This window comes from Miscanthus floridulus, chromosome 19, assembly GCF_019320115.1.
Source record: "Miscanthus floridulus cultivar M001 chromosome 19, ASM1932011v1, whole genome shotgun sequence".
Lineage (NCBI taxonomy): Eukaryota > Viridiplantae > Streptophyta > Magnoliopsida > Poales > Poaceae > Miscanthus > Miscanthus floridulus.
In genome coordinates this window covers 86,028,519-86,040,827 of record NC_089598.1, presented here as the reverse complement: position 1 = coordinate 86,040,827, position 12,309 = coordinate 86,028,519, and the positions used below count along the sequence as shown (strand labels likewise).

Sequence of the window (12,309 nt, the reverse complement as noted above, 5' to 3'; positions counted from 1 at the left end):
CTCTACTTGGCTACAATTGGGCATTTTGGGACACCAGCCAGTAGCTAAAGTTGCATTCTTTCTTGGACGGTGGGAGTAATATTGATGCCGTGAGCCGTGCTCACTGTGCTCAAAACTTGTGTTGACCTTTTGAAAAAGTATAACGTTGTTCATCTCCACACCGTCTGCTACTGCTATACACGAAGCATAGAAATAAATTGGTTTGGCAGAAAACATCTGGAATTTGTTGTCAAAACTGCAGTAGCAGACGGCAGTAAATACATTGAAAAGATGTAATAAATAATTAAATACAGAAAAAACAAAGAGGACTTTTGCATCAAACCGGAACACTATTATTAGCAATGAATCGAGAAGTTGGTGGTGTTTTAAATTTCCTGAGACAAGTGGTATATGACAGTCGGTTTGCCTTCCAGAAATATCCACCCAAATTACAAAATGATATGATGAGAAATATAGAACCGTTCCTACATATACTGAAGGCACTAGGTGCTCATATAAACTTGAATCTTGTGCTGCCATATATATTCTAATCAAGATGGAACAGGCCCCTTTTTGTTGCTATTGTCAATTGCACTCAGGTTTGGCACTACCAATTAGAGTTCACTGCCATGTTTACTTTCATGTCCTCATAGCAAAAACACTTGACCTAGCCTCTTCAGAGTTGTTAGACTTCCCACTTTTGAGTTTACCAAGTGATAACAACAATGAGGATGTCTGATCAAGAATTGTCCACAGTTTCGATTCATCCATTGTGTTCAGGTCTGCGATGTTAAATTCAATGGAAACCTTTTGTGAGGGTGCAACTGATGGATCTTGTTTGGTTGTCTCCATCACGTCTGAGTTGTTTGGCTTGTTCACGTCTGTTTCATGCGGTTTCTCTGTTTGTATCTTGATAACACTTGGACACACTGCACTTCTGTTATCCTCCTCCAGTAGATCGTTATCTACTGATGCAGCAGGTGCATTTAGGTCAATGTCAAAATGATCTTTACTGGCTTCCTGGTAGTTCTGATTCATGTTCTGCGTGCAATTTCTTTTCAACTCTTCCTCGACATTTGTAGAAACTTTGTTTTCTTCGAAGGAAGGGCGCACAAGCTTTCTTCTCTTGACTTTCCCCCTTTCTTTTCCCAAATTTGCATCCACCTCCCCTGCTTTACTGCATCTCTTGAAGTTCAAGTTGGGAAGTTGTGGTTCTATGCTTTCTTCTTCTTGCAGCTCTAGTTGACTTGGCAGGTTCAGCTCTGAATGAAAACAGTCCATAGCCTGTTCCCCGATCAACAGAATAAAACCATCTGCAGTTGGTCTATTTTTGTGATTCCATTGTTCTGTCTTCTGGGAAAGAGAAGAAACCAATTGGTTCAGCGTAGGACCTGTGGCCTCTTGAGAAGTTAGTTGCTTGCTCAATGATAAGCGAGAAAATACACTAGTTTGTGGAGGGTTACACCAATTCTTTCTGTTGCTTTCAGCTCCTGTAGCATGTTGTGTATGTCGTGGATTGAGAATACCATTTTCAAGATCTGATGAATCCGAAGTATTGCTACAGGTACCACGTTTCTTCATCCGATCATTTTTGAAGTCTTGATCACAATCAAGGATCTGAATGTAATCAGTACAAGTCGTTTTCTGTTGATAAATTGCTGGTACTGCTTTCCCATCACGTTCAGCTTCAGGATATGCGGGAATACCTAGTTTGCTTAGTTTTGCCTGTGGCAAAGCTTCTCCACTGAAACACTGAGGCTCACATGCATATATGTTGTTATGCGCACCAGAGCGGTCTTGGTTGAAGCAGATGTCACAAGGAACTTGATAGTCAGAGTTGCTTTGTGGATTTGACAGCGACGATTGAGGATATAAACGATCATGCGGGGTAAAAGTTGAATTCAAATGATTACTGCCTTTGTAAGTTGGATTATGATTTGCATATCCAGAAGTTAACGAGCCATTGTGCAAATAGCCATGAGACAATGGATATGACTGATTTGCAACAAATTTAGCTCCTCTGGGCTCCTGAGCAGTACATCCAGAAGGCAAGGTATTATGTGGATAGTCTTGTGGCCACAGGTATGACTGCTTTGCAACCAACTGGTAGTGCCTAGAAGTTTGAGAGCAAGGGGCAGATACATGAGTTGAAACAGCATCTGTCATTGGAGCAGTTGGGAAAAGCTTACGCTGAGAATGGACGCCTACTTGGTCATGACGGCTCAGGTTGGGAGCAATTTGGGGTCCAAAAGTTTCAGTTCTCAAGGGCATCAACATGTTTGGGTATGCCTCAACACTAAGTGGTGAATCTGTTAGCATGCTTGTAGGAGTAGAGTATCTTCTTGCAACTTCTGAAATGTTGGGAATTGAAAGGCGCGATTGATCATTGGAATCAGGAACATATGGAGTCAAGCTTTCTTTGTCCAGTACCCCTTTGCCGGAGTGGTTTATTTCCAAACTCTCATTTTTTTGTATAGTCATGAATAGGGCGCTCTACCCTCCTGTCATCGAACAACTCATATAGGCGAACAACCTGCAAGTCAGTAGAAGCTTTTATTGTCACAGCGGTGCAATCAGAATGTACATTTGTAACATTATGTAGCAAAGCCGGAGCAAAGCAAACCTGCTCGTAGGAAAGGTCAAAGTAGAACTTCCTTGGATGATAGTAGTTGTCTTCTATGGCAGGGAAAAACTCATCTTCACTCAGTGGTCTGCACTTCCAAATAATATTGATGCGAACCTAGAGGGGAAAAAGGTCAGCTCAAAACCAAACGATAGTTTTATCATATAATCATCTTTATCATCAGGGCAGCTTCATCTCAGGTGTAGTGCAAAAGTCACAAACATTTAAAAGCAATTCGGGCATTCCCTATTCCTATGTCATTATGCCTACTGCCTACATAAGTGAAAACCCATTACAATTTTATACTAAAACAAGAAAAAAAAAAGGCATTTAGTGTTGAGGCTTACCTGCGCAGGATATGAGCGTTGAACTGACGAAATTGGAGCGTCACAAATATTGAGCCCTCCCTAAGAGGCAGCCTCAAAGACCCCGTAAAGCTTGCGCAGAGTGTAGTCAAAGAGAAACAAAGGCATCCCTTTCCTGACATTGGTAACAAAGGATTGATACTCCAACGGCAGGCTGAAAACTTTTGCTTGAAAGCTTTGTTCCCTTGTGGATATGTTGCACATGAAGATAGCTCCTGCCATGTCACCAGCAGCGCCCTGTCTAAACGACACAAAGGGCCCTCGCGCCTCATTCCGATGAACCTTGCACACGCACACAGGTGAAATGAGTGAGGAATGGCCGCCATTCGCATATTTTTTTTCTAACAAACAGTAAGGTTGCAGCACAAAGTCGAAATTCTACTTTTTAACAGTAGAATGAACGGTGTAAAAAATAAAAATAAACGTGGTGGTTAACCTAGGAAACAAAATTTTGTTAGAAAAAAGGTGAATGGAAAAAGTGAGGCAAAACTAACTAATGCTACATCATCCTAGTGGACCACAGCAAGTACAAAGAATACAGAATTGATGCTGCTGACAGGAGAAAATTGTGATCCTAGTGGACCACAGCAAGTACATCATCCTAGGGATTTGCTGCAGGGATTTTCGTTTCGGTTCCTGCGCTGCGCCTCGGCGCTTCTTCGGCTGACGGCGAGACCCCTGGGATTTGTGTTTATTTTTTGCTCATTGATTAATTATTGTTTTTGGATAATGGAATCCGATTCATTTTCCTCCTCGGAAAAACTTTTTGGAAAAAAAAAGTTGTGTCACCGTGGGTCCTTTGGCCCCGAGGAAACAATTTGTTGAATGAACAAAAAAAAACCACATACGGTCTTTAAATTTGTTTGGTTGCGTTATTCTAGTTTTGTGATTGACATGCAAATCGTAAATCACACATCTGTACCGGACGTCAACGTGTAGCCTTTTGTTGATGTGGCAAAGGCTACGCATGCCGCCGTGGTGAGTAGTGATGTATTTTGCAGGAAGACCTTTGATGGTTGGTGGACTCTCATTTCTTCCCTCTCCCTCGCACGCCTTCTTCGCTTTCTTTGGCAACACAGACAAAGCCGATGGAACGAGGAGTAGTGGTGATGGGGTGGGGGTGGCGAATGGAGGTCTGCACATAGAAGAAAGTTGAGCACAGGACAAAGCCAACCATGCTAGAGCAATCTGTCACTGTTTAGTGGAAGAATGACGACGAGATTGCGAGGGAAAGCGAAGGCAGCGCCCATGTATGCGGAGTTTCTCATTTCCTTCACCTGTTGATTCTAGGTCTATAGATAGTAAAATCGTAGATATATTGGTAAAGTTAGGTATGAAGACTTGAATACTCATTATGATGGATAGAAAATGTATTTGAAAATGGGATTTAGCTAGCGGCTCTTGTTGTCCTACCAAATAGTCACGGGACAAAACCATGGCAAAAGAGAATAGTGCAACAGGAGCATCCACGTTAGATCCATGGTGCTAACTTGGCAGCCTTGTCGTACCAATGCATGTCGCATGATAATGTGATTTAGTTATGTTACGAGGGATTGTGCAACCAAATGGCTTAGATATGAAATTAACTTTATTTTGGGTAGATTATTTTTAAAACAATTATTACATCTAGGTTAAAAATCATGTCGGATCATCGCATTTTCACTGTGCATGCGTGTTCACCGAAAATCCCCGGTGGTCAATGGAGAAGGACTACTAGAGGAAAGTTTGATGGGCGACAACGACTGTTTTCAAGGCGCAGACCTATTCTTCCGGTGCCTCAGGAGAAAAGGCTCGGCTTGTGGCAAAAATATGTGTGCATAGGCATTTTTCAAAAGGGGTCATCAGAAGCTTCCTTTGGGGGTCACCGGAGCTTTCCAAGGGCCTAAAAACCTTCTGCAGAACTCTCTAGAGTGCACCAGAGTGTTCACCGGAGTTGAACTCCAAAGAGGGGTTTTCCGGTGGAAAAACAGTGAGGCCATCGAAAAACTCCGGTGCTCAGTGGAGAAGAGCCACAGGAGACAAGGTCATGTAATTACTAGTTTAATTTACCCATCGGGAGGCTTCGGTGCAAAGCTCTAGTCACATCACCAGGCCTTTTCGATGAGTACGCATATTGCTGCTTTAGTTGATATAATAGATAGTTTCTCTTGAGGGCTTATAAATAGAAGATGTGATTGGGCTTTTTAGCTCTCTTGCACTCCCATCAGATACACATACCATCTAGAGCTCAAGATAACACTTGACTCGCATTTGCTTAGTTGGCATTGCATTTAAGTGAGATTGGAGAGGATCTAGTGCATTTCCATTGAGAGTTTATATCTAGTGGCAATAGTTCATCATTCGAGGTCCCAGGATTCTTATTACTCTAGGTAGTTGTGTCACCTAGATGCTCGGAGACAGCAGTCTCCATATAGCACCGTGTGGAAATTATGCAGGGGACTATAGAGAAGGATTGTAAAGGGCTCTTGTGCTCATTCCCCGCTAACAAAGGGATGGAGTGAGGAGAGGAGACGGGCAGCACCCCGGACGCCACCTTCATATATTGTGGCTGCACGGCCTTCGGTGGCGCGCTCGAGTGGTAGCGAGGACAAGCGGTGAAGGCGAGGAGTGTGGGGGCGGTGGTGCTAGGCTTCGCTCGTGTCGCCCTGTGAGGAGCGATGCTTTATGCCTTATTTGCAATGGTATGATTTGAGGGATGCATAAGAAAGGGATCACCTACTCCCAAAAGGGATGGTGTTTGCTACTTCTGCAATTTTTTCTTCTACTTTTCTGGTCATTAACAAAAGTCATGTTCTGATTGATCTAGACTTAAATAATTATACCTTCCCTCGCAACCAGAGGCATTTGTCCATATATATAGTCTAAATTGCATGAAGATGCTTTGCGTTCTAAATATCATGCTTATGTTTGCGCTTTACTGATGTACTAGTGCACTACTTAGAAAGCGGAAATGCTATGGTTAGGGCGTCCGCCCTAGCCAGAATCAGACGACTTACCCACCGTCAAAACGCATGCCCATATGAATAAAAATTCCGCACCATTCTTGTCTGCACGTCGCTTCCTTCCTATGGATCCAACACAGTCTTATCCTCTACCTGCTCTTGTTTCAAAAACACAACATTATCCTCTCCCCTGCTGCTTCTCCTCCCATCGATGCCAGCGCCTAAGCAGCGAGATTGGCGACGGACGTTGCCTGCAGCACGGAGGCAAAGGGGCTGTGCGACATCTCCTTTTGTCCTAGTATGGCCTGAATCCGCGCAGCAGCTCGTCGGTGGCCGCACAGCCACTCGTCGGGGCTGCACAGCCGCTCGTCGGGGCCGCACAACCGCCCGCCCGCTTGCATCCCCCCAGCGGCACTCCATGGCATCGAGCTCTACACCGACGTCAAGTTTCGCGTCAACAAGCCTCCATTCGTCCAAGCAGCAAGTAGATGCTATGCTAAAAGCGCATTTTACAAGCATATGTTTCATAGGTATGTTACAAGTGTTTCATATGGATGTTGCAAAAGTAGATCGGGATATTGCATATGTTGCAATGGTTGCACACATATGTTGCAAGCTTCTGGTCCCAATGCTTCATCTGTTTTCCAGACGTATGTTGCACATATGTTGCAAGTGTTTTATCTGGACGTTGCGTATGTTTTTAAAATGGTTTCAGGTGTTTTTGCAATTGGTTCAGATGCATGTTTCAAGTGTTTCATCTGTCTTTAGACGAATGTTGCAAGTGTTGCATCTGAATGTTTCAAAAGTAGATGGGGTGTTGCATCTCCCTCCTCACCTTCTGCTGCCTCGCATCGGTGTCTTTTCCTCCCAGCGTCGGATGGGCATCCACCACCCCCTCCCCTCTTCTCGACGCTGGTAATGTTCAAGGGTAGCGTGGGCCTCATGTGGGCGCGTGAAATGACACAGGAAAAATACTGCATGCACCGGCATCGCATCCGGACGCATCGTCCGTCTGAACATCCGGGCGCTAGCAAGCCCGCTTAGAAAGAGCTAGAGTTAAATGCCATTGAGTCACATGACATTGGGTGTGATGTTTTTTAATGGTCAATGCCAATCTATGCTAGGGGACCATTTCATGCTTGGAATTAGTTTGTTGTTTTTTTCATTATGTGAATAGGATATATAGAATGTCCTAGAATGTTCTTTAATGCATAGAGTAATAGAAATAACAGAAAAGAAACGTCGACAATGGGTTTGAAAACTAAAAATAGAACTACTATCAGTATACACAATATAGATATATTAGAAATAGAAATAGAAAAAAGGGAAAAAGATATGTCAAAAATATTAAAAAATAGAAATATGTAATGTAAAAAGAATGTCAAGAATGGTTTCCGAATAAATAGGAACATAATTTTTAATATTATACACAAAGTGTAAATATATTAGTAATAGAAATAAAAAAAGAAAAAAACGATATGTCAAAGAATGGTAAAAAAGAGAAATAGAAAAAATAAATTTGTCAAGAATGGGATTCGAACCCATGCCCTTTCGGACCAGTACCTGAAACTGGCGCCTTAGACCAACTCGGCCATCTTGACATTTGTGTTAAGTTCAATCAAATAATCTATTTATAAGAGTTCTTCAGGCAAACCAATGTCAACTATCAAATGATGTATGTACTACCTCTGTTTAGAAAGAATGCAATTGTAGCACATTGTCATATTTTAGTACCTTGAGTTTGACTCATTATAGATAAAAAGTATCAATATTTATGATATCAAATAAATATATTTAAATTAATTGTGAAATGTATTTTTATAATAAATTAATTTGGAGCCATAAGTGTGCATACTACGCACTAGAAACTTGGTCAAACGTGAACCACTTTACGTGGCACGTAACCCATAGTTGCATTCCTATTGGGACGAAGGTAGTAGCATGCTTGCACCGACTTCTGCTGGCATGTGGCGGTGAGGGTTACATCTCATCAGAAACAAAACAAAAGAAAACATAAACATTCAGATGGATCGTTAGTTTTTCTGATTGAGGGTCTGAAAGTTTGATGGAGTTTCCCATTTCCCCTTTCATCTTTGATTTTAGTGGGAAAACCATGTTATTATAAGTCAACAATGCTCGTCTAAGGAAAAAAGTGTTTTGCTAGACTCTAATCGATCACCATTGTTTATCCATTATTCAAGCTAAATAATCCATTAAACAGGCTAAATGACCGATTAAACAGGATAAAACGGCTGATTGAACACAAACGACGTGCTACCATATGGTGACTATTTAGGCCAACAAAGAAACAAATAATTTGAAACCCCCATGGTCCATGAGCTTGGGAGGATTTGTGGATGGTTCTTTATTTTGTACTTCCTCTGTCAATAAAAAATACAATTCAAAGCAAATTATTTTGAGTTCAAACCAAAACCAAACATCACAAAAAGCAAATGCACCAGCATAAATGTGTGCACATATTCCTAATAGGCCTTGCCAAGGGAATTCCTAACCTTATATTTAATTTAATTTTACTAATTTTTTTCCTATGTTCATATGTACACAAAAATATAATTAAATCATTTTTCTTACTATTTTTATAAATTAGATTTGTAGGGTGTTACAACAAGCCTTTGTGGTAAGCTAAACACCATGACCGGGAGAAGGCTTAGTGGCTGGGACCGTCAATGGAGCTCCATTATGGAGTAGGAGTTATGTTTTGACAACCGATACCACATGGTACATCCTAGTCGATGTTTCATAAACTGGACTAGTAAACTTATATGATTGTCACGCTGCTCGAGGAAGACAATGGCAGCATCCAATGGACATGAGGATTTATACTGGTTCAGGCCGGAGCCCTACGTCTAGTCTTAGAGATGATCAAGTGCGTGTTTCTAGCTTGAATGCTCTGAAGTTCTTACAATGGGGGTGAAAGAAAGGTGGAAGAGATGGAAGGACCTATGCTAGGCGAAGGACTACCCGAAGAGAAGATCCAGGAGCCCTACTACAACGGTGAATGAATGGAATGGTAGAGAATGTGAATCGACCCCCAAGATGGATGCCCTGGCTACCCTTATATAGAGTTCAGGGCCAGGGCTTGTACAAAGAGGAGGTTCTCCCGACCGAAGGATCGAGAGCTTGAGAGAGGGTCTAGCTAACTTGGCTTGTAAGCTACGCTGTCTTCTAGTGCACGTTCGATCATGGCTATCATCATGGTCTTCTGGCCATGTTGTGACATGATGTGACGTGGCGCTACTGTGCCGGCCGTGGCGGCACTGTAGCCTCGATGGTGGTTCGTCAGCCATCCTGTGCAATGTGGTGTCCATCGTGGCCTTCATCATCGTCTCCTGGTTCCCAAGGGCATCGTACCCAAACGAAGTAGCTGTCCTAGGTCGTCGATCACTCAGTTGCTTTGCGGGGCCAAGGACCACGACCTCGATCGTCGAGGTCGAGGCACTCTGCCAGTCTAGATGGCCTTTTCGTTGAGTCCCTTGTCATGGATCCCATCATGTAGCGAGTGGGATCGTACAAGCATCCAGTTGGTCCGTATTTGGACGGTGGGTATCATACCTATTGCCATCATGGTGCTGTGTTGTCTCGTCGGTGCGACATGGCACAGGGAGTATTTCTGACCGGGCTAAGTGACTATTGTCCCCTTAGTCCTTGCAGGATCAGTGCGGCATGCTTGCTCTTATTAGAGCAGGAGCACCTAGCTATGCTTGACCTCCCCCATCCCTTCCAGGGGTCGTGATGGGGAGACGTCGTGCATCTTTTGAACACCGTGTGACTAAGGCGGGTGGAAGGGGTCGGGCCTAACCCCATCTTTAGCACCTGTCCTGCTATGCTCGGCTCCTGCTTGGCCTCGATCATTTGGGCCCTTGCTGATTGTTGCATTGCAGGCCACACGACTTGTTAACTAATTGGTGCCTTAAGACACCCTGGGGTTACAACCCCGATAGTAGCCCTGAGTGTTTTTGTGATAATGAAGTGATTGTGAAAGTGCTGGTGCGCATGTGCATTAGAGTGCGGGCTCGTGGTCGTGACCTTCTCAAGCTTCGTTGCTCGACCCCATGCGGGCTAGTGTGTTCAATGCGGTAGGTGGTCATTAAGCTTCGCCGTGTCAATGCGCCGCGCGTCGGGTTTTGCGACCCAAGCGAAACCGAGTAGTCTCATCGACATTGTACTAGTCCATTTTTTGTGAGGGTCTTGATCCTCTTGACCTCATAAGGACATCTGACATTGGCTGTCCCCCCATGGTTCTACGTGAGGCATAGGGGCCTATAAGTAAAGGTTCTTCTACCATTTGAGCTGCCCATGGTTGTGACTCTAATTCCTCCTAGAATTTCTTGAAAGGCTAGGTGCCGAGGAGGTGAGGGGGCTAGAGTATCGTCGTTCAAGGGGAACCGTGTGGTTCTCATTATGTGCCCCGCCAGGGGTTGCTTGTGATGGCCTAATGAGGTGGCACTGTATCCTTTGTACCTTTTGCATTGTCGCACGACATGATTGCTTTGGTACTCATGGATACCCAGGATGAGAGTTCCCTTTTGTCAATGCTGACTCTCCTCTCTATGGAGGTGGTGGGCCTTCATGTCATGAGGGCCAGACATGCGGGTTTAGCTTGAGGTTGTTGGTGGGTTCTTCTCGTATTGACGATGCGAGGAAATGTTTCCCCGACCTCTACGCTTATGGTCGCGAGGTTTTCCACGATCGTGCGTTGGCTCGTAGGTCTTGGACCTTCTATCTCTTTCGCGTGACCGAGCCATGATCATGCTTTGGGTTCCCTATTGTGCATCACCCCAGCCTCTTGCTTCGTTGATCTCTCCCTGAGAGGTCGCGGACCCCTGATGGTTTATGAGTCTCTAGAGCAGGCCTTAGGTCAGAGACCTGGGTCATAGGGTGGAGTTGGTTGGGGCTAGGCCCTAACCTTTTTCGAGGTTGTGGGGACCTAACTCCATTTTTCCCTAATGCCCTTGTCAACCCCCGGAGGTTGTGTTGCCTTGTTACAAGTGGGTTCGGTTTTGCCCCACGCGAGGAGAGGCATGTCCACCGTAACCACATAGTCGAAGAGGTGCACCTCGTTAGGGTCTATGGGTAATCCGAGTAGGACCCGATATCCTCCCCAATCGACATGGAGTTCAGCTGTACCTCGCGCGAGACATCCCATAAATCGTCGGCCATCAATCCCGTTGGTCCCCAACCGCCTTCGTAGCGGCTAGAGGGTAAGATGCCTCCCCCTAGAGGGGGTCAACCTAGGAGATTTCGAACGAATGACTCGAACATAGGAAGAGATGGTCATGTGGCTCTGCACCATCGATTAGAGCCATGGGGGGCCATCTCCTCCCTGCCCCTATACCTTTTGCAGCCTCGATCCCTTCTAAGGACCAGCCTAATAGAGAGTTTCCTAAGCACGACATGGGGGCATGGATGTGGAGGGCCACTCAACGTGTGAACTTGGGGGGCTATCGACCTCCCCTAGCCATGTTGCGTCCTAGCGGTGCCCTCTTGCATACAGTTGTGCACCCTAGAATGTAGGTGTGCGACTTTGTGAGATAATGAAGGCGAAAGGTTCGAGGCTTACTCAGGATATGTTGCCGCGCTAGCGCCCACTGCTCAATCTTTTGCCCGGCCATCTCCGCCTCCCCTGTGCTACGAGAAGGTGCTTAGTAAATGGTAGAGTGTACGCGTGCGTTTGATGTACCTCCTGAGACCATTGCTAGGTCTTGTGTCACCTGGGAGACTAAATTGCTGCGTCTTCTGCCTCTTGATTGCGAGTGCGTCTTCGGGTTTGTGCCATCTTGAATGTTGACCGCCGTCTTCTCTGCCTTTGTCTTCATGCGTCTATTTAAGTCGAGGGAGAAGAGGGCAGTGCGCCTCATCCCTACTTCTTCCCTGTCTTCTGAGTTTTCCTCGACGTCCAATCTGAGTGAGAGAACAGCTGTCTCCATTGGGTGTCATGGTTCACGGTCCATCGCACCTTGCCGGCGTTCATCCTCCATGGATGTTAGAGGAAGTTCCATGAAGATGGGGAGGAATGATGCCGTGGGAGGCTCAGGCCACTGGGCTCTCCCATGGTTGGCGGTCACGCAGCTCCCAGCTCTAGGCTGGGAGCATTCGAGCATTGACTTGGCGGCCCACTCGCTGGCTCATTTCTAGGCGCTCCTCCCCTACTCTAATGGAAGAGGCATCATGGCAGTTTTTGGTAGGCTCCTCTTCCTCAGATGTTAGAGGGAGCTCAGCAAGGTGGTCATTGCCGAGGCTTCTTTCGATAGTCCTCTCCTGCTCATGATGCATCTCCAAAGGTTAGAGACACCTTGTACCAGTTTCTCCACTTCATGAGATGTCCATCGCAAGCAGGAGGGGATCCGACAATTATTGTAACCTTGGGTCCATCTAGTCC

The 12,309-nt window shown here is 45.1% G+C and overlaps 1 non-coding gene and 1 pseudogene across 1 annotated transcript; both read right to left on the bottom strand.

Annotated features, from left to right (window-relative positions):
* Nucleotides 1-327: 327 nt before the first annotated feature.
* On the bottom strand, nucleotides 328-6,310 carry LOC136526308 (uncharacterized; annotated as a pseudogene).
* Nucleotides 6,311-7,429: 1,119 nt separating this feature from the next.
* Nucleotides 7,430-7,510, bottom strand: TRNAL-CAG (transfer RNA leucine (anticodon CAG)). Its single transcript has one exon. It is a non-coding gene; the product is annotated as a tRNA-Leu (tRNA).
* Nucleotides 7,511-12,309: the final 4,799 nt, after the last annotated feature.